The sequence below is a fragment of the Dicentrarchus labrax genome, unplaced genomic scaffold (assembly GCF_905237075.1).
Source record: "Dicentrarchus labrax unplaced genomic scaffold, dlabrax2021, whole genome shotgun sequence".
Taxonomy (NCBI): domain Eukaryota; kingdom Metazoa; phylum Chordata; class Actinopteri; family Moronidae; genus Dicentrarchus; species Dicentrarchus labrax.
In genome coordinates this window covers 17,610,849-17,635,742 of record NW_026136719.1, presented here as the reverse complement: position 1 = coordinate 17,635,742, position 24,894 = coordinate 17,610,849, and the positions used below count along the sequence as shown (strand labels likewise).

At 40.1% G+C, this 24,894-nt stretch overlaps 1 protein-coding gene across 1 annotated transcript in view; it reads left to right on the top strand.

Moving 5' to 3' along the window:
* The window catches only part of zfhx3b (zinc finger homeobox 3b), a 235,246-nt gene that overhangs the window by 35,571 nt on the left and 174,781 nt on the right, over positions 1-24,894 (top strand). The window contains exon 2 of the mRNA XM_051378275.1: positions 5,410-5,444. The gene's annotated coding sequence lies outside the window, so the exon portion shown is untranslated. The remainder of the gene's footprint in view (positions 1-5,409; positions 5,445-24,894) is intronic.

The window sequence follows — 24,894 nt, the reverse complement described above, 5'->3', positions numbered from 1 at the left end:
ATGGAGTCTAGATTTTTTTTCCCCACACTAAGAAAGCATCAGCAGACATTTGGGCACATGAAATTCAACCTGAAATACAGAGAGCGAGCTAAAACAAATCTTTGTGAGCTGAAAAGTGAGTTCACCCCTGTATGAAATGAGTTCTGAATTGAGCTCATTCCACATTTGTGACTCCTCTTTGTGCAAATGTGAGCCAGACGCATTTTGATGGCAGCATGGGTAACATTTTTTTTCATTTAAAAATATATTTATGGAGACGAAGGAGACGCAAATCCATTGTCAAAAATGCCATGTTCAGTGTCAGCATACAGATGTCCAAAGCTTGGTGAGGAGTCATGGACTTTTTCGAATGTACTCATGAAATACACACACACGCACAAACACATATAGACTGTGCCATTATCTTTTCTCCCTTTTTTTTTTTTACTGTCTTTCTCGCTGCTGTCTTCCTTCTATCTCTCCTTCCACCATCTTTCTCCTGTTGCAAGTGCAGGCTTGATTAATATTTTCCACTGTTCCGTAACCATGGCAATAAGGTCACTGCATATGATACTTAATTGAATCTTCCCAGTGCTTTTGTGTGCATCTCCTGTGTCCGGACAATAAAAAATCTTCCACTGATGACTCCAACCCCCTTCTTTTACTCCACTCCCCTCTATCTTTCTTTTCATTTTGTGCCCCATGAATTTATTCATTTGTTTCCTCTGCTATCTCTTTCTTGTACTCCCTTTCTTTCCCGGCCTCTCTCTGACCTACTCTACCTTGTCCTGTCATAGCGTTTTACTCTTTTTTTCCCTCAAACATTGTTCTCTCGAATGCCTTGTCCTTCAGGTAGGTAGGGTAGGTTCATTGCTTTAGTGTAGCACCAAATTCAGCTTTTTTTTGGTCTTCTGTTTACACCCACCTGCTTGAACATTTATTGCTCTTAAATGCCAGATTAATGCACACTACCCAGCTCCTTGTTTCTTGGTCTTTCCCCCCCCCCTCCTGTCTTCTTCTATGTTGCTTACTACTTTTCTCCCCATGCAGCATTTGCATACTCAAATCAGTCTCAGGCACAATCGTTAAATTGATTTCAAACAACACTGATGACTCAAGTGGTGAAACAAAAGGCCTGGCAGCCAGGAAACCACTGGGACACAAAGTGAGCCACTGACACAGGGTGCTCTCTGAGCAGGTGTTCTGATTAATGCCTAACAAATGGGGGTCCTCTAAGATCCGGACATAAGTGGGAGACACGTCCCCTCTTCACAGAACACATGGACCAACACATAAACACATGCTGACTGAGTCTTTGTTCACGCAAGTATGGAGGCTAATCCATGACAAGAGGGGATACAGGTTCACAGGGAGAAAACACTGGAGTGGATAAAGAGTGGAGGGGTGAAGAGGAGGTGGTGGTCTGTTTTCGAGCATTCTTTTCAAAACAGCATGATGGACATTGAAGCTAAATACATACTTTATCAATGTTTCATTGCCCTGATTCAGCTGCCATACATTTATCATTTTCAAATTTTTTTTATTCAGCTTTGTACACATAAAACAAGAGAAGTCAGCTTTGGGAACAATACAATCAAATAAGTCATAATATGATAAAGTTTTACAATCAATAACATATCAAAGAAAATATATATATTTTTGCAGGGGTACTTGGCAGGTAATTTTCCTGAAAGGTCAGTTTTGTTAAGGTTATTACATAGTAAGAGAGTTGTGTTGTGTTCTGTTCTGTTCTAGTAAAAGTGTGGCAATGATCTTGAGGCAATCATAATACTCAAATAAAACAGAGAAAGATAGGGTAAGAGACAGAGCGGGGAAAAGAAAGTACACATCAGATTTGACATATGCACCATAAAATAACCATTAGCAGTTACCTACAATCTGAAGTGACAGTCTATCAATAATGTCACTCTGAAAATAGGACAGGTTTGTTGCTGTCTTTAAATCATCAGGGACTTCATATAGCAGAAAAGCATGCAGATATAGGAAATGCATTAAGGCTTGATGTTAATGGGTGTGGTGGGAGCAGTGGGACACCCAGGGGCACAGGAGGACATCGCTCACCTCTCACTGGGTCACGGCTTGAGACACTTCCCTGGTCTGCGGCTCAGTCCTGCAGACAACATCTACTATTTTTAAACTCAACAGCTCATATTATTCAGTAGGTATATTATTTACAAGTATGTGTTTTGATAAAAAACTTTTTCTTTTCAGTGTAATATGTTTTATTGTAATATAATATATTATGATTAAATATCTTAAATGCTCGCATCTCAAGTCCTTAAAAGATTATCTTTAAAATTATGGGAAACTATTATTAAAATGTTCTCTACCATTCAATCTTAAGTATGCAACCTCCACAAACTCAACTGAACCTTGTACAATCCCTTTAAGCTTACACAAAGCAAACTCTGTCACTTTCAAAGATATGCAAACACGCATGTTAACAAGCACAAACAACTGCACTTGCAGAAACACACACACATACACACTTATACTGACATGCATTCACTAACCAACCTCTTCCTCCCTAATGGGGCATTTGTGTACAATCAAACTTCGTGTTGCATATGAATGGGCCTATTAATGAATGCCACATGCACGCAGTGTCTGCCAGCTTTGAAAGGCAAGAGCAGATCACGCTTCTTTTCTATTACCATGTTTAATATGGAAGCACGTGGAGGCTATAGTATGCCCATCTGCTCCTCACACACGCCCCTCAGCCACCCCATTTCTACCATGTGCTGGCGTAACAGGCAGGCATTGTAGCAACAAGTGTCTGCACATTACCACGCTTGCCAGCTCCCCTCACTTGGCAGCGAGCCTGCTAAGCTGCCCGCCCCCTTATGAGAAAAAGACTTGATTGTGCCAGGGGAGAGAGCTTAGGGGGTAGACTGGGGAGAGGGACAAGGAGGGGGGTTTGATTTACATACTGCAGTTTAGGCGACACTCATCTGATTTTAAACGGCTCCAAAGCAATTAAGGGTCATTAGTCCTTTTGTTTTCTGTTGTGGCACTATGTAACAGTGACGGCATCTGAGGCGCAGTGCCCCCTGCGGGGGCTGCCTGTGGGAATGTCAGCACTAACAGGGTCTGTCTCCCACCCTTCCTCCCCATTCATGTCTCCTACTCTGCCATTGACACAGCTTTGCTCTGTGGGTAAACAAACACTCAGCACCAGCCTGGCACTGTAAGGGAAGGCACTTTGGCAAAGACCCAGCTCTGGAGTATGCAGCTGGTTTAGCAGGCATAGGCTGCTTATCCTAATTAGTCTGATCATGACAACAATTTCTATCATATGATATAATTTGCAAATTGGCAGCATTCAATTAAAAGTGTTCCTGGCAAAGACATATTTTCACACAGTAGCACAGTGAATAAATGGTAATGTCCCCATTTGAATTTTAACTCTTATTTTAGTTTTACTAGCTACATACTTTACAGTGCTGTATGATGGTAAGTGTACTGCAAATCAATTTGATGTGTTAAATAAGTATAATATCTAAATGCAAATATACACTATTTAACACAAATTATGATTTTGTTTCTCTACACAGATGCACCAATCATCTCTATTATGATTGCTTTTTATACACTGACTGTATACTGCTTCGCAAGTGGGAGTGAAATAATATGAAATAATTCAAAAACATCTCCCTGAATATAATAGCAGTCTAAAGAGCGAATGTGATCAAGCAGGTATTTAAGATAAGATATAATATAACATAAAATAACATTGCCTCAAGGTCAATCGCCCCTCTGTAATAAAGGCTGGGCTGTATTCTTCAATATGCTTATGTCTGTAGGTTCCATTACTCACCTAGGAAGCAGCAGTGTGTTAAGCACCCCTGCTATGGTGAAAAGGCATCAAAGCCAGCAAAAAGACAGGTATGGTATAGAATGTGAATGTTCACATGTCCCTTTGTGTGGCTGTAAGACCCTCCGCAGTTGGTATAGAAAAACACTTACTGCTAATGTAAATAGCAAGGCAGCATAAATCAGGAGCCACGCGCAGCCCGGGAGAATATCGTGTAATAGTTATTGCGAAATGAAGTGGCATTGGGATCAATATCCCACTATATCTCACTCTGGCGTAATGGCGCAGAGGGAAGCTGGAGGCCAAGGGAGTCCGGTCCCTCCACCCCACCATGGTCCTATAAATCTGCCTGACCTGCAGCCCGCTTATTAAAGTGCATACGCAATCGGCAGCAGCCATCCAAAAATACAAGCTTACTTACTGACCTGGAGTCAGGGGAATGGATGCCTTTACCTTGTCTAAGGGCAGGGGTTAAAAACTGATTGAGGCTATAGCATCATCACACCATACTGTACAGAGAAACAGGAAAGTGTTGGTTTTAGCTCAGCATTAATAATACTAATATAATTTAAAATGAAGTCTGAATGTCAACACTGCAGGGAATACTGTAGATTCATTGCTATTCATTCTGTTATAGTAAACCCAGCATATTGTGTGCAGATTTTTTATATTCTATTTATTAATTAATTAATTTGTCTGTTTGTCTTTTATTCATAGTATCTTGAGGCACAACTTTTCCATCTGCCAGTGTGAAGCTAGCAATTGTGCTCTCTAAGCTGTGGCTTATTCACCAAAATTAAACTAGAGTATGTTGTTTGCAGTGCTGTCAGACATTATTTCACAATAAATGAAAGGAGAATGGAAATTATTTTCAAAGTTGAGATTTTTTCTCTCAAAAATTGTCTTTTTGACTTTAAAGTTTAAATTTTATGACCACACAGCCACAACTGGTTTGGGTTTGCTTTTGGTACGTCATGGTGATTAGCTTTTTATTTTTTGTGTTGTGTGTTTGTGACAAAAGGACATGTTTCATTTTCACATTTATACACACAATAAGATAAACAGAGTAAGAAAAGCGCATCAACGCTGCTGTACAAAAGTGTTTTGAATGACTTGAGAATGCAATGGATGTATAAAAGAGGAGTTTGTGATTTACATATATAAGTTTTTTTTGTTTTCTGAGAGAGGAGTCTTTCTGGTGGCTTTTATGTATTTTATGCATAATATGTCTGTGCAGTGTCTTTTTCTTATCCCCAGGTTATAATATAACTTCATAACAAACAGAACAGAGCCTGCAGATAGAAAAGAGTGCAAAATAACAATATGGTGATAATGGCTCTCCGTGATTTGCCAGATTATTCAGGTTTTATCCATTCATACATAAGATCATGTTTCAAGCTTAGTACAGCCTTGGGGCAGATATTATTGGTCAGTAAGATGGATGTTGGCAAAAAGGTATGGATTGTAATTGTAATAAACCAACATGAACAGTGAGACATGTGGTTCACTTTTGAATTCTTAGAGACAATTGTTTGAAGCATATACCGTATGATTGAAGACAGTGGACAATGATACACTTCTCTTATGTTTTTCAGGACTGTGAAGGAAGCTTTCCTCTGCTTCACAGTTGGTAAGTGTTTTCTTGAAACTTTTTTTTCCCTCATTGTAGTTTCACCACATGTATGAGACTTTAGGAGAAAGACTTTCTTTGAGGAATTGTAGAAATTGTATAGTAAAGTTTTAATCTCCAAACAAACTATTGAGAACTTGACTGGAGGAAAAACAGCTAGAGGGTTAGAGTTTAAATTATAAGAGCGGGTGTGCAGAAAGACATATATGTATCTATTACATGCACATATCCAATGATTTCTAACACATACTGTATTATTGTCGAGAAAGACCACATCAAGGTTCTTTTGGGTTTCATTTTTGGGATGAACCATGTCCTTACTCTGAATAATGTGTGATTGTGTAGAATAGATAAACTTGGTGATGATTGATGGCTGTCAAGCTCCACTTCAAACAAATGAATGAACAAACCAATAAGTGATTGTATCACTTGTACCAAGGTAGCTTAGGTAAAAAAGATAATCAAAAGGTCTGTATTTAGTTCTTGACCTACAATAAAAACAAGATAAATAAACATCCCAAACACAATAAGGGGAATATACAAAACGGATTTATTTATTATTATTTATTTTATTTATTTTTCAGATATGTATGAATATACAATATAATCACAGTTTAAATTAGCATATTACTTCTTTCTGTTTCTCTCTTTAGAACTCGAAAAGTTGTGAAAAAAGACAGCAGCAGTCCAAAGACATAGTCGTAAACAAGCTGTATTTAAATATCACAGTCACTTCACAAATATGTTATCAGAAATAAAAAATGTGAGTGTGCAATTACCTAAATCTTAAGAAAATAAGAGATCACATCAAGCAAGCATCTTGCCTTCACAGGATATCTTATGTGTAACGTAAATGTGTTAATTGAAATGTTAGATACATATACAGGATTTTACATTTTTTATTTCAGAGCTGGATTGATTTTAAGGCAAGCTGGTCATTATATGAATACAAGTCATTTTTTCCCTACGAGATTATGATGGTTTAATATAATTCACAAATCAAGCAATCCTTTTAAATAAGCTGTCTGTATTGAGCACATATACTAATCAACACCATCAAAATTGTGTTTTATTTTGTTTATTTCAATAATCTACTCAAGTGTAATTTTATAGCTGTGAAGTGCACTTAGATTAGTGCGTGTACATGATCATTTTTTTGATTACACACACACACACACACACACACACACGCACACACAGTGGTTCTTTATGGATATGTATGTATCTGGATGACCATTACAGTAGAATTTTATTGTCAGCTGACCTATCACAAGCTTTCTCACAAACACACACACAGTGGCCACTTCTTCAACCTGTCACTGCCCTGACCTTGAACCTAGAGGGGTTAGCAGTTCAGAGGACGAAGGTGAGGATGGTCTGGTTTTGTAGATTACAGTGAGGATGACTTTTGAGTGGGACATTAAAAGAAACGATAAGGGTTGAAAGAGGCTTGCGCCACTCCAGTCTGCACCAAACAAGTCTTTGTACCACAGGTGATACTCTTAACAAGATCTGATGTGTGGAAATCACATGTAGATGTGCACCGCAGACTGACCTTTGCCCTCTGTGTGTGAGGATCTGTGACCAGTGGCTGACCCGTAATCCTCTCCTAAATGGTTTGACAATAGAGAGACGTATTGATCTGGTCAGTCTTCTGGCAAAAGGGTCAAGAGCCTGACACATAGCCCGGGTCTGCTTTGTGTCTGTAGGTGGAGCGGTGGTTACCAGTACTGGAGCTCCACCTTTCCACTACCTGTAGTCATATGCTAGGCTACAGTATGTGTGGATCAGGCTTCTGTTTCAATTCCTGGGACAGATGGGCTTCATACGTCTGTTCCCACGTCACTTCGCTTCGCTTCGTTAATTAGGATTACAATGAAGCTATGTGTAAAAAATTTAAAAAATAACACATTAGAGGTTGTATGACAGGCTCAGGAAATAGCTTCTTTTTCTCTTTAAGACAGCACAAATTGCTTAAAGTAAAGCTTATGCCTGAGAGCTTTGGTAACCTACACCATCTAACCCCCCCCTCAAAAAAACTAACACATGTCTGCAAGCTCCCTCTCAGAGCCCCCAGCTTTCCCCACTGCGCCTGGGCGGCTGCTCTCCTTTGGGCTCACCCAGAGAGGGCTGGCCAGCTCCCACATCTGGCCAGACAGAAGAACAGAGAAAACACTTGGAAATTCTACTGCCGACCACTAGTTTTCTCCCTCTTGCATACTGCCTTCCTTTCTCTCTCTCTCGGATTCTTTTGGAGTGACCGGTGATAGAGCAACATCTGGAAGGAGCAGCAGTTTTCTTTCCTTGTGTTTTTTTGGGGAGATCTAGGCCCCCGATAATCCGTCTCCCTCCTCATTAAAGGAGCTGAATAAACACAGGCCTCTTCCAGTTGTTCCTATGAATTTCCTCACCAGGCGTCAGGAGACCCAAGCAGGGGCTACTGGATCAAAGCTGCCGGCAGCCCCATGTGTGCCGAGAGTGAGAGTGCGTTCCGGGGTTGGGCCCATTACCTTTCTCCCTGGGAGCCTCAGAGGCCCCTAGGTCACTGGCTGTCAGCTCTTTGGCCCAAGCTCAGCAGAGGAAGAGGAGGAGGAAAAGGGAATGGAAAGGAAAGGGAAAAATATGGAAGGAAAAGAAAAGATAGGAAGGGAAAAGAAAATGTGACTAGAGGAGACAGATACTGAAGACAGAGACAGGAGAAAAATGGATAGAAACAGGCTTGCTGCAGTTGCTGGTACATGGAACTTTAGACATACATTACTACACTACATGTTTGTGTTGAAAGACCTTACACAGCAGTTTTTTGGGGAAATCTTTTGGTTTCTGCTTTATACAGATCTGTGTGTAAAACAGAAGTGACCACTTAAAACGATCAATGTTAGACTGTGGAACTAATATACAGTGAATTAATCCTAAGGCAAAGAGTTGTGCAAAACAAAATCTACTGAAGCACCTGTGTAAAAGTCTACTTGCAGGTAACAGAACAGACCCATTGTACTAGTTTATGTGCGTACCACTCTAATCCACTGACCCTGGTGTGACATTAATTTTCTAATTCCCTGCACTTCCTGGCAATCAACTTAGAGGGGCAGTGGTTCGCTGGAAAAGTTTGGAGTGGAGGCAATTAAAGGCAGAAATCTAAGCAGTTGCAGCAACAACAGCAGCAGTCAAATCAACACAGGCAGAAGATGATGCCTTGCACTGTACTTTTTACTCACTTACTCAGAAAGATGATACAATGTATCAAATTGCAAAAAATCACCAATATTAAATTGTCATGTAATTAACTTACCTGGCTACTACCTCCATGATGCAGGGTGCAGATGTGGCTGGAAATGACCATGGTGTTTGTTTTTGTATATGTGCACCGTGTATGTGTGTATGTGTGTGTACAAATGGCCCTGTGGTCGTCATCAGGCTCCCATCAGCCTCTCCATTAGTTACTGAGCTGTGGGTCCGTGCTGGAGCCTACCTGCCCTGAATACAGATTAGGAAAGGAGAGTACGGGCAGCAAGCACAATGAAGACAAACACACATGCATGCACACATTCACAAAAGATGGCATTAACATATTTTGACATACAGTGACATATTTTGACACACACATATAATCAAAGTAATTGCATTTTACACACCTAACTGGCTAATATGTTCTGTGCTTCTGTAACTTCTGTATATTTCCTGGCTGAAAAAAGCACACGTCTGATTACTGTCTATCACTGGACACTGACACAGCGATGCCTGTGGAGAGCACTTCATCTGGTGCAGGCAGATCATAGCTTACACATTTTGAAATAACGTCACACACAGAAGAGTACACACACTGGCAGCCCAGCACAAAGGCAAATATGGTTGCATACTTCTCTTCCCCTTCTGGAGCCGCAGACTCACGTGCTCGTGACAGGAAATCTGCAGGCAGTCATTACACCGAGCCAAGCAAACACGCAGCCGCCCTGCTCACTGATAATGTTTTCATATGTGCCACTGCTATGTTGGAGGCATAGGCACGCGCTTGTGTGTGTGTGTGTGTGTGTGTGTGTGTGTACATATACACAAACACAGGTTGAAAATAAGAGATAAAATGTATGTGACAGAATATCAATGTAAAGTGTTTCTTTAAACACAAGTCAAAACTAGGGTTTTACTCGTTTTATTTTGTGAGAAACACTTAATTTAAATGTACTTTAGCCTCTCTGGCAAAAAGAAATTTTAATTTCAAAATAATAATTTTGCTTTTACGTGACTCACTCAATATTCTAAAACTAGGACAGAGAAGAAAAGTGAGACTATAGAAACCACATCAGTAATGATGCTTATCTTTCAATAGATGTCAGAAAAAAGAAGAAGTGGGTGTCCAGGTTTAGTTCAAGGCCGAAGACCAGGGCACTGCCTTGGAGCTCAAGCAGGAGCTGTAGGGCATGAGTGCTGGGGGAAGGGGAGAGGGTGTGTGATGGCTTCTGTGTGTCCCTCTGGCAGTGCAATGGGACCCTTGGGAGACCTGGGTCAGGAGGCCTCCCTCCAGCCCCCCCGCATTACTGTGCCATTTAAAGCCACCCAGCATCTATTTCCTCCAATAAAAACTAATAACCTTTTCTGTCGGAAATCACGGCAGCTCTTGAGTGCTGGAGCAGAGGCCTGGCTGGATGGCCTGTAATTGCGGTCCAGAAGTCCTCCTTTAGTTTATTTTTTGCAGTGTTTTGGGTTTGATTTTTTCCCCAGTCCTCTTGGTCCTCTGCGCTTTGCGGCTGATTGCCTGCGCAGCTCGCCCCACACTCAGTAATCAGACAGGAGCTAGAGAGGGGGCAAAACAGCAACTCAAGGACCTTTTATAATTGGGAGGGATTTGGAGGGCAGTTGGACTTTACATTTGGTGTCAGAATAGGTAGTGATGGTGACTGCGCTGGCTGAATAACAGAGGTGACAAAGCCCCCATTGCGGTCAAGTAGTTCATTGTGAGGCGGCTATGAATAGTATACATGTGTGTCTGCTCTGTTGTGGCATAATTTCCGAAACCAGCTAAAACAAGTAATCTACCACACTTTTAAGAAGAGATTCCTAGAAGCCTTTAGACACATTTTCGGATCGGCTTGAACATTGCTCCGGCATATTCCCAGATATATTGCATATGTTACTAAATCATGTTGAGAGTCTACCATTTTATAGAATAAGAAACCTGCTTGTTTTGATTTTTAGAATTATTTGTTGCAATGATTTATGGTTGTTTGGAGTCTCTGTTTACAAAGCAGATTGTGATGAAAGGTTTTAGATGCAGCTCTGTGTCTCCTAGAATATATACTACAATCTTTATATGTAATACAGAATTGAACATATTTCCTTTTTCTGTGACATTTTTATCAGTTTATGAAATTTTCTGCATTACAATGGCTTTGAAATAGTGTGTATAGAAAACCCTAAAACCAGTAAATAGTCTCTAATAGTATGTACCATGGTAGAGGGTAAACATATATTATTGTCACAAAAACAAATTTGCCTTTACAATTTGCAGCAGTTATACCTGGACCGAAACAAATCCTTCAGTGTTTTTTTCTTAGCGTGTTCCTAGCAGGAGATTGTCAGCCACTGGTGTTTCAGTAGTGACTCTGCTATGTTGCAGCTAAATTAAAGAATAATTTGGCACACCCAACAGTGTTAGCTAGCTCTGGGCTAACAGTTGGATTGAGCTGAATTCCGATTCTGCTCCACTCAGGATGCCCTGGGGCTTAGAGCCCAGCTTGTCCAAGACTACAAAAGGTCTACAGTGTAGCCCTAAGCAAACTGCACTGTGAAAAGAATTGTACTTGTATGATTCTCCATCTGTCTTGGGATAATTATAGTCTGGTTTATCCAAATTAAATCCCAGAATGAACCAATTTAAGGTTTCTACCATGTGAATAAAAACATACATGCAATTGGTTGATTGTTATTCATCACATTATATATTGTATTTACAAATACAATATATACCGTCCAAGATAAAGTAATTCTTCTGTCTTTCTGTCTTCCTCCCCTTCCTCAATGTATATCTCAGATGAAGGGAGGTGGAAGTCAGTATCAATATGCCAGCCCCACTCTGAAGTTCAATCAATAACCCAGCAGTAATTAACAATTTGCTTGAAATACAAAATACATTTCTCTTTAATAGAAAAGAAATTATTTAAATTAAACGTATCCCAGTACAGAGAGGAGGTCTATATGTGGGGGGATTTGGGAGGCAAAGGACAGCAAAATCAGGGGGTCATACTAGTGGAAAAAACTGGCCAGTTTTTAATTGCGTGAGGAGACGTGCTTGGGGAGGCACTGCTGCATAGTAATTGAAGAGAGCCCTAAGCACTCTTAGGGTCACACTTTCTGCCTTTGGGTCCCTCCATGCACTGCAAAGACAGCATGTCCCCTCTGCCACAGAGAGCTGTTGGCCCTCAGGGCACAGAGGCCACAGTCTAGCCTTGCTCTCTCACAGTACAAACAAATATATGTAGCCCAACAGAACAGACTTGCTTGGTCTTGCTTCCACAGTACACAGCATTCGGAGGGCATATCTTCTCAGTGTAGGAGGGCGGTATTTTTTGTGTACAGGTGTCCCTCTGGCGTTTTAGTTCATTTTGAGCATCAAGACACAGGACACTGTCACAGACATTGCTCAACCTTTTGGGGATTTGTAAGGTAACATTAGTAATGTAATAATATATTCCGATTTCAGTTTAATGCAAGAGCCCATAGCCAAATATTAATCTTTAAAGGGGTTTTTATATTGATTTTATCAAACACAAGAAAAACATTGAAACTGTTATTTTGTTGAACAAGATGATGAAATTGTGTGCACAAAATATTTTATTAAATCTTGAAAAGGTACAAATTGGCTTCACAGCATCAAAAATGCCACTGAAATACAATATACTGCATTACTACTTGCTGTTCTTAATAACTAGAGGTGTGTGTGTGTGTGTGTGTGTGTGTGTGTGTGTGTGTGTGTGTGTGTGTGTGTGTGTGTGTGTGTGTGTGTGTGTGTGAACTTTACATGTGGACAATAACCATATAGTTTTGATGGCTAAAGACAAAATTGAAAAGGTCAAAGAAATTCAAAGTTTGGGAACTGCAAATTAAAAAATATAAAGCATAAACTATATATATATAAAAAAAGAAGTTAGCAGCTATGTTTGTGTGTATTTTAAAATATAAGTGTGAATGCTTGAATTGTCATTTGTATACTGTGTACTCTATGTCTGGTGACTCACAGACAGATTAGATCAGATGAGATAGATAGTTTAGGTCCTGTCACTTGCAAGGCAATGAACTTGACTTGGAACTTGGGAAATCCAGTTGGTGAGTAATACACCATAATGAGCAGATCAGTGATAATTATGGAGCCTTCATGTCTAACAAAAGATAGCACTCTGTGTGTGCCATACTGCTTGTGGCCTGTGTAAGCACAGTTTATTTTTCCTATTAATAAGCTTCTGTATTCATGTAAGTGTGTATAGGAGAGTGAGTCAGTGAGTAATGCAGTATTCCATAGAGTGTTAGTCTGTTCTGGCCAGGGTAGGCCATGGTTGGCTGTTCCAAAAAATATTAATGAAGGTATTGAGGAGATGAGGTTACCACACAAAGTGCTAAAATGAGAATAACAAATGGCGAGATTTCCCAAGTCGATCCCCAACATATCTAAATAGGCACAGTAAAATGACTTGAATTAGAAATTGTCTACCATCAAAATAAGAAGGACTTGGTGGAAGTTAGGCTTGTCCACAAATAACAAGGCATCTGCACATGCAGAATTACAACTAGCAGCTATTCACTTCGCAAATTGGTGTGCAGGGTTGTAATGAAGCCTATGCTTGATTTTAGCTGATCATTTAGTGCTTGTAATCACATAGTGTATGTCAGAGGCTTGAATTTAAGTGTTGGAGCATGACTGTTACAGTGAAAATAACCTGTGTCTGACCAGAGCCCTGTCATTTCACCTTGTGAGTCAGAGGCACCCTGTGTCTGTTTGCATGTGTGCTTTAAGATTTTTGTTGTTTATTATATCAAACGATTTTTTAACCCCCTGCAACAAAAAATGTCAGGCTTATTTAGTAAATGTGGTTCTGCTACTAACTGCAATACATAAATTTAATACTTTCATTCTCCCTGCAATAGTCATGATGTATTCAGGAGCTTGGGAAGCATTAGTCAACATGGGCAAAGAGGCATGACCAGTGATTTGTATGTTTGGTTTTCCAGAATAATAATTCAAGATTGGAAACTTTGCAGCAATCCCAAAGTTGTTAGCAACTGACCTCAGTATGTCCATTAAAACCAGACAGATGTAACACTAAATCAATCAATATAAATGTAAAAAATGCTAATGTCGGTGCATGACTGATGTTCACAAGTCAAACAAGAAGTATACATATTGAAATTCATATTCATTGCTTGAAATATGTTGATTTCTGTACATACAGAAAGCACCTGCATTGCTTCTTTCTACAGAGCATTTTGCAGTATTTAAAAGTAAAATGAATACAATCTATCTAGATAGAAAGCAGTTTTGGCTTTTACGTTTCCCTTTTAAAACGTTAACACAGCATAGTCTAGTGATGAAACCCAGACTATGAAAGATACTGTCACATATGATGAAGCCAAGCCAAGAGCTTACATTGCCTGATAAATGAACCATTTCCGCTTGCCCTTTTTTTCCTGTGTTCTTTCTATGTGTTCCTGTTTTTGTGTTTCAGAGTATTACTTTATGTTTGTGTGCACACACTTCCTTAATTGCATTAAGAGGATGACGCACTTTCTTACTCTGTTTAAGCTCACTTTAATTGCCTCTGAATGGTGCGCTAGGGAAGCAGGGACTGACGGCACATTGTGGACATGCAATTAGCTATCTTTCATAAGACGCTCCGGGGAAAAAGAGAGGGCTCCAATTCATAAAGGAATTTCACACACAAGGCAACAAATGCTATTTTGTGTCACTGCTGTGGTGGCATCTTGATGGAATGGCATTTCATTCATTAAAGGATCAGACATTCAGGGAAAGCAAGACAGAGAGAGCCAGTCAAAGAGAAAAAAGAGGGACTGTGATAAAAGGTAAAAGAAAATGTGGTAGCAGGAGACACCAAGATACAGGTGAGGTGCAAATAAAAAATGAGAAGAGAAAGACTGAAAGAGTAAACGAGATAGGAGAAGGGGTGAGGAAAGAGTGATCGAGGTAGATTGCAGTAGAGACACATATAGAGAGAGAGAGAGAGAGAGAGAGAGAGAGATATGTGTGCCCTGGTGAATTCTCACTTCAGTTTGGAGAGAGTGCACCATTGATGGCACAATGACAGAATGGCTCCAGAAACTGCCGGGCCTACGCTGTAGTTTGAAATTACAGACACATTTTACATATTCCATCTAATCTGACATATTGAATGGAATGAGAGCGAGGTGTCAAATATTTTGAAAGCATAGGAGGTAAAACAAATTCAGGATCCTGCCAAAAAGTAACATTATGTTAAAGGGAAATTTTTTATGTTGATTCATGAGGCTGTTATAAAACACTGCAACTACTTCGTTGTTTTGTCCGATAAAAAAATTAAATCAAAGGAGGAGTAATGTGACCCCTTCATCTTATTCTAACATAAACTTTTCACATGCCTTCACTGATCATTATTATGGGTATGTGGTCCATAAAAACTTTATACTATTATATATTAATTTCTTTATATCATTTTTTAGGTATGTCTGATGTGAATTGACAATAATATTGTAAGTAGCTCTTAAAACGCGATATTAGTTTACGATCCTTTATCTAGATTGGGACAGGCTGCACATGCATTTTTCATGTTTATAAATTTATAAGTGTAAGGCATTAAGTAAATGACGTCATGCATTAGGTTAATGGCATTGTTGCGACACGTATCAGAAGCTTTTAATACTGTACAATTCAATAGGTAGCTCAAACAGCACTACTGATGCTCTCTATCTCCTCCAGCTGCCCCTCCTTTTTCTTCGCCTGCTCCTTGTACTCATTTTTCTATGCTTTTTTTCCCCTTTTTCATTTTTCTGTGCCCCCCACCACCCCACCCCCGGTACCCCTTCCTCCATCTTGGACAATCTCTCTCTGTCTCTTGCTGTCTCTGTCTGCCGTTCCTCTCTCTCTCTTTCTCTCTCTCTCTCTCTCTCTCTCTCTCTCTCTCTCTCTCTCTCTCTCCTTCTCTCTCTCTCACGCTCTCTCATCCCAACTCCATTCTCCCTATCCCTCCCTCCACTCTTCTTCATTTAATAGTGGACCTCAGAGTGGTTGCCATGTCGACCAGCCAGCATATTACTATGGCAACCAGTCTGAGCGAGACGAGGCTGCTGATTAGGGAGAGATGTCTAGTGTAGCCTGGCCAGCGGAGGGTGGAGAGGAAAAGGGGGAAATGGTGTTGGGGTGCTACAGGGGGGTTGTATATTATAGGTCTGAACATTGTGTGTGTGTGTGTGTGTGTGTGTATGTGTGTACGAATGCACATTTCAAAAAAGAATTTGTAGAGGCTGGTCAGTTCTCTAATAGTAAGCCAAAGGACATTTTACTTCAGTTTTCAGATCATACTGCTACCTGCAGCAGTGTACTGTCTGATGTGTCTGGTAGTCTTTTGCTTTCTTTGAAAGAAATAAGAGTCTCTTAATCTCTCACTGTGTGAACTATTATTACATAGGCTTTTATGTACTGTGTTGGATTGTCCTAGCTGGAATACACCTATCGAAAAAATCATATAAATAGATTAATGATAAAACATTTCAATGTGTCTTAAACAGGAACTACCCTAACGTTTCCCTCAAGGCCTACAGTGCTGAGCTACTTTGTTTTGACGGTATATAGGCAAACCTGAGCAAGGCTGGAATTGGTGCTCTTAGTTTATTTGGGCAGAATCATCTCTAGTGTTATGACATGTGAGGGACGGAGCAGGCAGAGCTTTTAAAAAGCTTCACCCTCCTCCAAGAACACTAATGAACGCTGTAGAGGATGCCTCAGACCTCCCAGATCCATCAGAGAAACTAATTACAAGATCCAATTAAAGAGAGAGAGGGAGAAGAAGGGGAAGAGAGAAAAAGAGAGAGAGTAGATGTGGAGGGGTGCAGGTCTCCCTTTACCATTGACCCAGCCAAGCCGCTGGCTCATTCAAGACAGTAATTATAGCTTATTTATTATTCATCCTTGAGCTAAATAAGAGCGTGACATTTCAATAACAATAATAAGGGCAGAAAAAAGGCAGCACAAACTACAGACTTACTAATTGCAGTGCTCAGAGATTAAACGACTGGAAAAATGTTGTTATTTACTTATTCATAACATGTACACCAGCCATATGAGCATAGCAATGCACTTCACTGAAAATGAGTCTAAGGGGCTCTCTCATGAGATCTCCTTGGTGGACATAATCCTCTACAAAACCCTGATGCCATGCTTCCCTTAACAAGTGTTTTTCCGGGGTCTGTATCACTGAGCAAGGACTTAATGACTTTCTCTCACTGTTTTATTGTCACCGTGTCTCATTTCAGCAGATTTTAAACTCTCTGGCTTTTAGCACACTATACCCAATCATAGTTTATTGAGATAATAATTCACAAAACATGCTCAAAAATGAAATGTATACAGTATCTTGATAATGTGATTATTAGTTTATCCAGCTTGCATAAGGCCTGCACTCCCTTTCCTCTCATCCTCCTTTTCTCTCCATGCACCCATCTTCCCACCTCTCCTTCCCCTAAGCTGAACTCTCAGGCACCTCATTAAGACTGCCAGCTCTTGGCCTCATTGGCTATGGCAGAGGTGAAGAATATCACATAATCATGAAGTGGAGATGGCATTACACTCATCACAAATTATAGATGAGTTTTACTGTGTGACGGCAGGCCTGGCAGACTAGTGCTTAAATGACTGCCGGGTGTGCAGTCCCCCCCCCCCCAACCAACCAAGTAACATTTATTGAGATTGTCTGTACTAACATCGGGCATTTGTGTATTATAACACACTTTAATGAATTTTACTTTCTTTTTCTTCCTGCAAACTGCCCCTCCCTGCCTTATCTCACAGAGGCGTAGCCAGGTCAGCAGTGAAGTTCTGCATCAAGACTTATTTGAACAAGGCGTAGTGTTGTTTTATCAAAATCCGATCATGGGTAGGACACTTTCTGCCCATTAAACATGGATATTGGTATATTAAAATGCATTCTAGTTTGTATTGGTCAGAATCAGGCCAATGAAAGTCCATAAACAACTCCTGTGACAGTTGTAATTGATTGGTTGTTGAATACAGATATCTACCTTTGAATGTATTTGATCAAACAGACAAGACTTTGTTATCTTCTGTCATTTACCTGCCAGGCACTAAGAATAACTGTATTTGATCATGCCATTGTTATGTTAGGCCTCATGACTCTTCCATAATCGCAATGAGCTGAGAAACAAAAAAAACAAAAAAAAATGAAGACACAGCAATGTGTGATTTTCCTTTGATTTTATCTGTTTGCATTCATGTGTTCCTCCAAGTAACTCTAGAAGTCCTTTAACTCCACCACTAACAGTGTAATGTATAATAGTACAATGCAACATAAGCTTCGCCATGTGTCCCATTGCCATAGGGCAACAATACACTGTTTTGTATTTTGCTTCCTCTTAATGCCTTTGTCCTTGAATCTCAAAGGAGCCTTGTTAACATACTTGTATTAGGTGAATCAAGTAGCAACAGACTGCAGACACTGTAAATGAATAGTCAATATTTGGAGATATGATAAAGGCATGTTAAGAGACAAGTTCATCTGTGTAAATTGGTGTTTTCTTCTTAGAATATTTAATCTGTAAGAAATATAAGAGTGTGTATGTGGTGTGCTCCTTATATTTTACATAAGTGCAGTTGTGCACATGCTTTGGCATATACACTGACGAGCAGAAACCTTGACCTTGCAGAAATGAAATAAGGGAATAGCAACCCAGTGACCAGTGGAGAGTGGGGGTGGGGGGTTCATCAGAGGGCTGAAAATCTTCTTCTCTCCCTCTCCTTTTGATTTGCCTCCTATCCCTCTCCCAATTCTAGCAGTGCACTCTTCATACGCTCTCTGTGCCTGACTACAACAGTAGGGGGAGGTTATACCACTTATCAGTTGATGTGGGACATGTCCTCAGACAGAGCCATTGATTTTATTGATTCATTCATTTGCAGTTTTCCCATACAGTTGCCTCCTTGTAGTTTTTGTCAGCTTATGGACAGAGTTATGGAATTTGTTCAGGGGTCATTGTTGGGACTGTGTTGCAGAAATGGAAACATTAAGAAACCCCAGTATCACATTTATTATATTTTCTATTCCTCCTCTGAGGCAGTGTATTTCACATAAAATATATAAAACAATGCAGTTATGTGAAATCAGGAAACATATATTCTTCTGTACCATGAGCTTCCTTTTTACCTTTTTCTCATGCAAATGGTGTGGAAACTGTCCACATGATTGCACACACTAGACCATACTTACTGGATCACAACTGATACACAGACAAAGCCATTGCCCTACTGCGCTCTCAACACACTCAAACAAACACATACACACTGACCAGCTCACACCCCCTCGGGGCTGTAGGGCAGTGCTTGAGCGATGTCTCCCCAGGGGGCTGATATTTTATAGTTTGTGTCCATCAGTGCCGTAGCCTGGGGCGCCAGGTTGACAGTAAGTGCTCTCAACACCGGTGACACTGATTCATCTGAGCTATGACACAGATGAGAGAGAAGGAGGAGGAGGGACAACCAGAAAAGGAGAGTAAAACACCTAGAGACCAGATTACGCTCCTGTATTTTGTTTGTGTTACCAGGTCCTTATAGTCTGTGTTTAAATACTGTATAACTAAGTATAATTCAGAACATTTTAATGATAGTGACCCGAAATTGCTTTCTTTTCGGTGGTGGTTGGTACATATACGCTCATCGATGTCCACCATAACACACATGGCTGTTATATGATATGGCAGTGTATGGGCTGGACTGGACTAGACCAGAGAGATTGGCTTGAGGAAGGGACTCCAATCTAACATGGCATTTCAATTTCTCATTCCCCCTCATGGCTGTGCTGTGCACTGCTGCACCTTCTCTACATATATATAGGGAGGACGCCTCTGAACCCAAGCCTTCTGGATGCGCATACTAAGCAATCAATGTGTCACCTCTTCCTGACAATCCTATTTTTTTCATATGGGGGCCATACTCATTTTTTCTTGTCAGCAGAAGGTAATTTGCTGTATTGTGATTCAGTCCTAAAACTTGGTGACGAGGTGTCTGATAAGTCGCTACCTCCCCTCTGTCTCCCCCGCTCCCTCACTGCCCCCCTGCATCACCTACAATATGGAAAAACCGAAGGAAACCCCAACCCCCATCCTATCTACACCCAACTGCACCCCCACACCCACATCCCTTTTTTCTACACCAAGCCCAACATAGTTGTATCTGAGGCGGGCTGCTAAATTAGATAAGCGGGGCTGTGGCGCAGCGCCCCTGATTAATAAAAGATGCAGTGCTCCCTGGGGATGGCCCCTCTGAGGGCCGAGCAGAATCTACCCACAGACAATGGAGTTTGCTCGCACACAATGAACAGGAAATGGAGAGAATGAACCAATCATGGAAATATAACATTTAAAGCAGAGGTATCCCGTGACCCTCTGTAACATTATGCATGCATCATAATAGATAATAACTAATGTTGGAATTAAAAAAAGAACAAAAATATGAATATATTCATTTATTTAGGAAGCATATCCTGCAATTGACATATGTTGGATAGAACTGCTGATTTCCTGCTGCTTTATGATATTCAGGAAAGCATTTGCAGAACTGCTGCAAATTCATGGTCAGTTTCATTCTTGCCACTAACAGTGCCCATTTAACATATTGGTTATTATGCATTCTGCCATTGTTAACACAACTAAAACTACATAAATATCAGAGAACCTTATAAATACGTAGCATTTGGTTTGTTTGTTTGTTTGTTTGTTTGTTTGTTGATAGTATTATATTTTTTCATTTTGAGGCCACAGTAAAGAAGGCCAGTGTAGCGTGTTTTAAATACCAATATATTTTCTTTCCTGAACATTTGTATATACCTCTGGTTATGTACTGCTTTTGAAAGTATCCAAGAGAAAAATAGAAAATTTTCTGTAGCCGTTGTTACACTTACTGTTCAGGTTCACTGGAACTGCAAACATGAACAAGGTGTCTGCCAAAGAATGTATAGGATTGTCAGCAAAGCCTGTGTTTCAATTCAGTTAATTTGAATATTTCATGCTCATATTTAACCAGTAAGGAGATGATTTTATAGCAATGGAATTGGATAGGCTTAATAAATACTGGATGCAATAGTTTGAACATGACTGTAATTATTATGGATACATTTTCACAAAAATTTCCAATTCAGTTTTCGCAAATCAAATTTAGATTTCTCAATTTATACTGAACTGTCAGACAGATATTGCAAGGCCTCAAGCTGACAAGCTACATATTAGTAATGGAACATGTTTGGTTCTGATTGCACAGCTGTTGTGTGAGGATTCTCCCACTGCAACAAGCCTATAAGACAGATCTTCTGTGCTATTTCTATGGATACTCATAGAATATATTTAGAATATTTGATATCTGAAAGAAAAATATGTGAAAATGAAACAAACACTTCAACTACTGAATGCTTGACTATGCTGGAATGAGTATTTAGCTTGTGCTTTCTTCCCATAAAACTGTACTTTTTAAACTGTATATATTGGGATTAGCAAACAGATTAAGCGGTTAAAAAATACATATTTTTTCAGTGACTTTAGTGGTTCAGTATAAGCAGGCTCATTTGAAATGTATGCATTTCAGATGCAAGTATTAATCTATTTCTGTAGTAGAGCCACTGTAAAATACAGCTGAATATACTCAAAGTCAATATAATTGCTTTGGGAAAGATTCATTGTGAATGCTCCAGCTAACATCTGTACTGAAATATAATAACCGATTAAGAGAGAAAATAATTTCTTAAACGGAGTGTGTCCAGTATATGTGTGTGTGTGACGCATATGTGTACTGTGTGTCTACCTCTGAATGTGTGAGAATGTGCAATAAGGCTAACGGATGCTCAGCTACTTTTCACACCCACAGCATCATGTTGTCATGTGATTTCAGTCCTACATCAGCTCTATTCACATTCGTCACCTAATGGCTTTGTTACCAGGAGGATATTATCCCTCTCACTACTCATGTTTATAAGACAGCCCGTAGTGATCCAGTTGCCTATGAAGACCACTGAAATCAAGGCTGTATAATCATCTGCGTTTGCTTTCCAAATTTGTGCTGTAAATTGTGCATTAAAGCTGTTAATTTAAGTACCCACATAATAATACAAAAACATTCACTGAGACCTGCTTGCCCAACACCAACAGACAGGTTTACTAGGCAAGCACAGCGCTACATCAGCACCAAACAATCAACATGAATCAATTTACACATAGCCTCATATGTGCGCATGTGCAGCCACAGTGCTTTAGCAGACATGTTTCTCCTCTGCACCGTGTTGGTGGTGTGTGATTGCTGCATGGATCATGAACACCAGAGCATTTATCTTTAAATAACCTCCACCCCTTGTCGCTACTGAACAATAGCGAGACGCTTCTAATTTTCTGCAAGATAATGGTAGTCATATTGAGATGAAAAAGGTCAAGGGTTGGCTTGTGAGGTTCTGATTGGTTCGGAGCATCACACTGCCCCTGGAGATAAAATGGAAAGTGATATTTCATTTATAGCACCACCCTTCCGGACTACATAGCAATTTTAGGTGATAGCTCCATGAGGAGGCCCAGTTCTGCAATGATTAGAACGCAGCTACGAGTCAAACACTAAACACAAAAATGGCTAGTCTGATGTCTTGCATCAGCAGTTTTTTGCTGTTTTTTATGATCAAAGGCATGTGCTATATAGTTTTCCACATGCTGTTTTTATTATTATTTATTATATTTAGTGATTCAAATTGTGTGTCCCCACCCCCTCCAAGCAGCAAAGATTGATGGGTTTTGTTTATGCATATGTATAAGATGTACATATGCAGTTGAACCTGCCTTTGACCTTGATGTGCTGCATTAAATGAGCTACTGCTGTATACTCTGCATTGTAGTGTTTTAAAATATTAAATAAGAAAAACATTTCTTGTTCAATGGGTTCAAGGGATGTCGCTAAAGTGGAGTTGATGAACCTATATACTGACTTTAATTTTGTATTTCCACTAACATCCTGTGGTAGCCTGGTGTTGTTTATTTAATGTAATATTTCATTCATGCTTTAACAACGGTGGTTAGGAATCTGGCTGGTCTGTAAATATATTTACAACTACAGTTGTGACCATCTACCATAGAGTCTAGAGGATGCATAACCAAAGCACTGCACATTGCTGAAACCATTACACACCAACAAATAATAAATCAATGAAGTTCAAATTCAAATTATAATCTCTTAATGCCCCAGATACCTACAACAAATTCATGACATATACACAATGGTGACAGTGGGATAAAAGCTAACCTAACCCAGCTTGGACCTAAGGCTATTCTACTACCTAGCCAACGTCTGGCTAATGTTAGCAGGAAAATAAAATGAATGAAATAAGAGTAATTCAGCTATGGGAAATCACGGACTGTCGTGCACACATCTTTATAGATACCTGGCTTCATCACAACATCCCAGAACAAGCTATTGCACTCCAAGGGTGGACTCTGGTCTCTGGGACTAGGGTGGTGGTTTCCATCAATGATGCTTGTCATTTTAATCAAACCACACTCTTACCTAAACTCTACCAGATGTCCACATCTCCATGAGAACAAACACAGTGGACCATATTTACTCACATTCACTTGTATTCTCGGAAGCTACAAAGTCATCCCCGATCCCCATTTTGGTCTATCTATTTCCCTGCTTCTCTTGCCTACTTACACCTGGCAGATAAAAATGGTCAAACTATAAGTAAAAACTGTTTATGTGTGGACAGATGTAGCTACAGCAGCATCAGTCTTGAGTAATATACATAAACAGTAACATCATACATCAGCAAATGTGTTGATGATGTATGTATGTGATCACAAAGACAAACAAAACAAAAACAAAAAAGCTGCCTTTTGGTCATGTGGCAAGGAAGCATACAACAACACCACCAGAGCTGAGACTAGAGAGAGACCTCAACACTAAAATTACAGAAGACATGTGGCAAGCGATCCAGACCATCATAGGCTACCAAAGCAGGAGTGACCCCATCATGTGTGAGTCCACGTTGCCAGATGAGCTTATCACATTTCATGCTTGCTTTGATGTCCTCAACAAAGAGACAGCTGTAAAAGCTACTCCATCTCCAGAGGACTGGCCACTGTTAGTATCTACAACGGATGTTAGAAGAGAATATGAGTGAATATGAATATGAGTAAAGCTGCTGGGCCACAATTACATCCCTGGCCGTGTACTAAAAACGCACTAATCAGCTAGTTGATGTTATTATTAGCATAACATATCACTGTTACTGTTCCCACCTGCTTCATGACAGCCACCATCATCATTGTACCAGAACGGTGAGAATTTCCCGCTCCTCGGCCATGGAGGTGTTTGTTCCCTCCGCTGCCCCGTTCAAAGCTGCTCAGGGCCGATTGGCCTTCACACCTCCATCACCACTCTGGTGCTCAACACCAGAGCCCCCCTGGGCTGTGTGCTTAGCCCCCTCCTGTTCACGCAGTGCAACCATGACTGCATCCCCTGATATGGAGACAACTCTGTTGTGAAGTTTGTCAACAACACCACCATTATTGCACAGATTTTGATGAGAATTAATACAGGGAGGAAATCAACAGTCTTGCAGAGTGGTGCACAAAAAACATTTATTTTTATGTCTTATTATTTATTCATCCATTTATATAATTTTGGTTTTGTGAGTAGCATAAAGGGACTACAACTTGCATTTCGTTATCCAACCTTGTGTTGCAGAACGATAAATAAATGAACCATGTACTTTGTACAGTCTCATCCTGTGTTATATTATATGAATTCTTAAAAGCTTTGTGGACCAAGATTAGAGAAAGTAGCATTTGTCCGGCATTTTTCTTTTCTTCTTTTTCTTTTTCTACATTGCTTCTTTTATTATTATTATTATTATTTCAGCCAGAGGGCCAAATGCATCACACATTATTCAGTGACCCAAACTGCATTTCCCAAAGAACAGTCTAGCCAGTGGGAGTGGCCTGAGCTTGTTGAGGAGGCTGCCCTTTAAGGTCATTACATTGGTCATGTGATAGGCCAGCCGAGCCCCCTGGGCCGTATGACAAACCGAGCTGCCAGGCCGAGGTGTGTGTCAGGGGTGTTTTTCCACAAAGCATTCTATAAAAGTGTAACTGGGCTGTATTTGCCCTTTCCTCCTACTATGCGTTCAGCCAACAGGCCCCTGAAGATCTCTTAAAA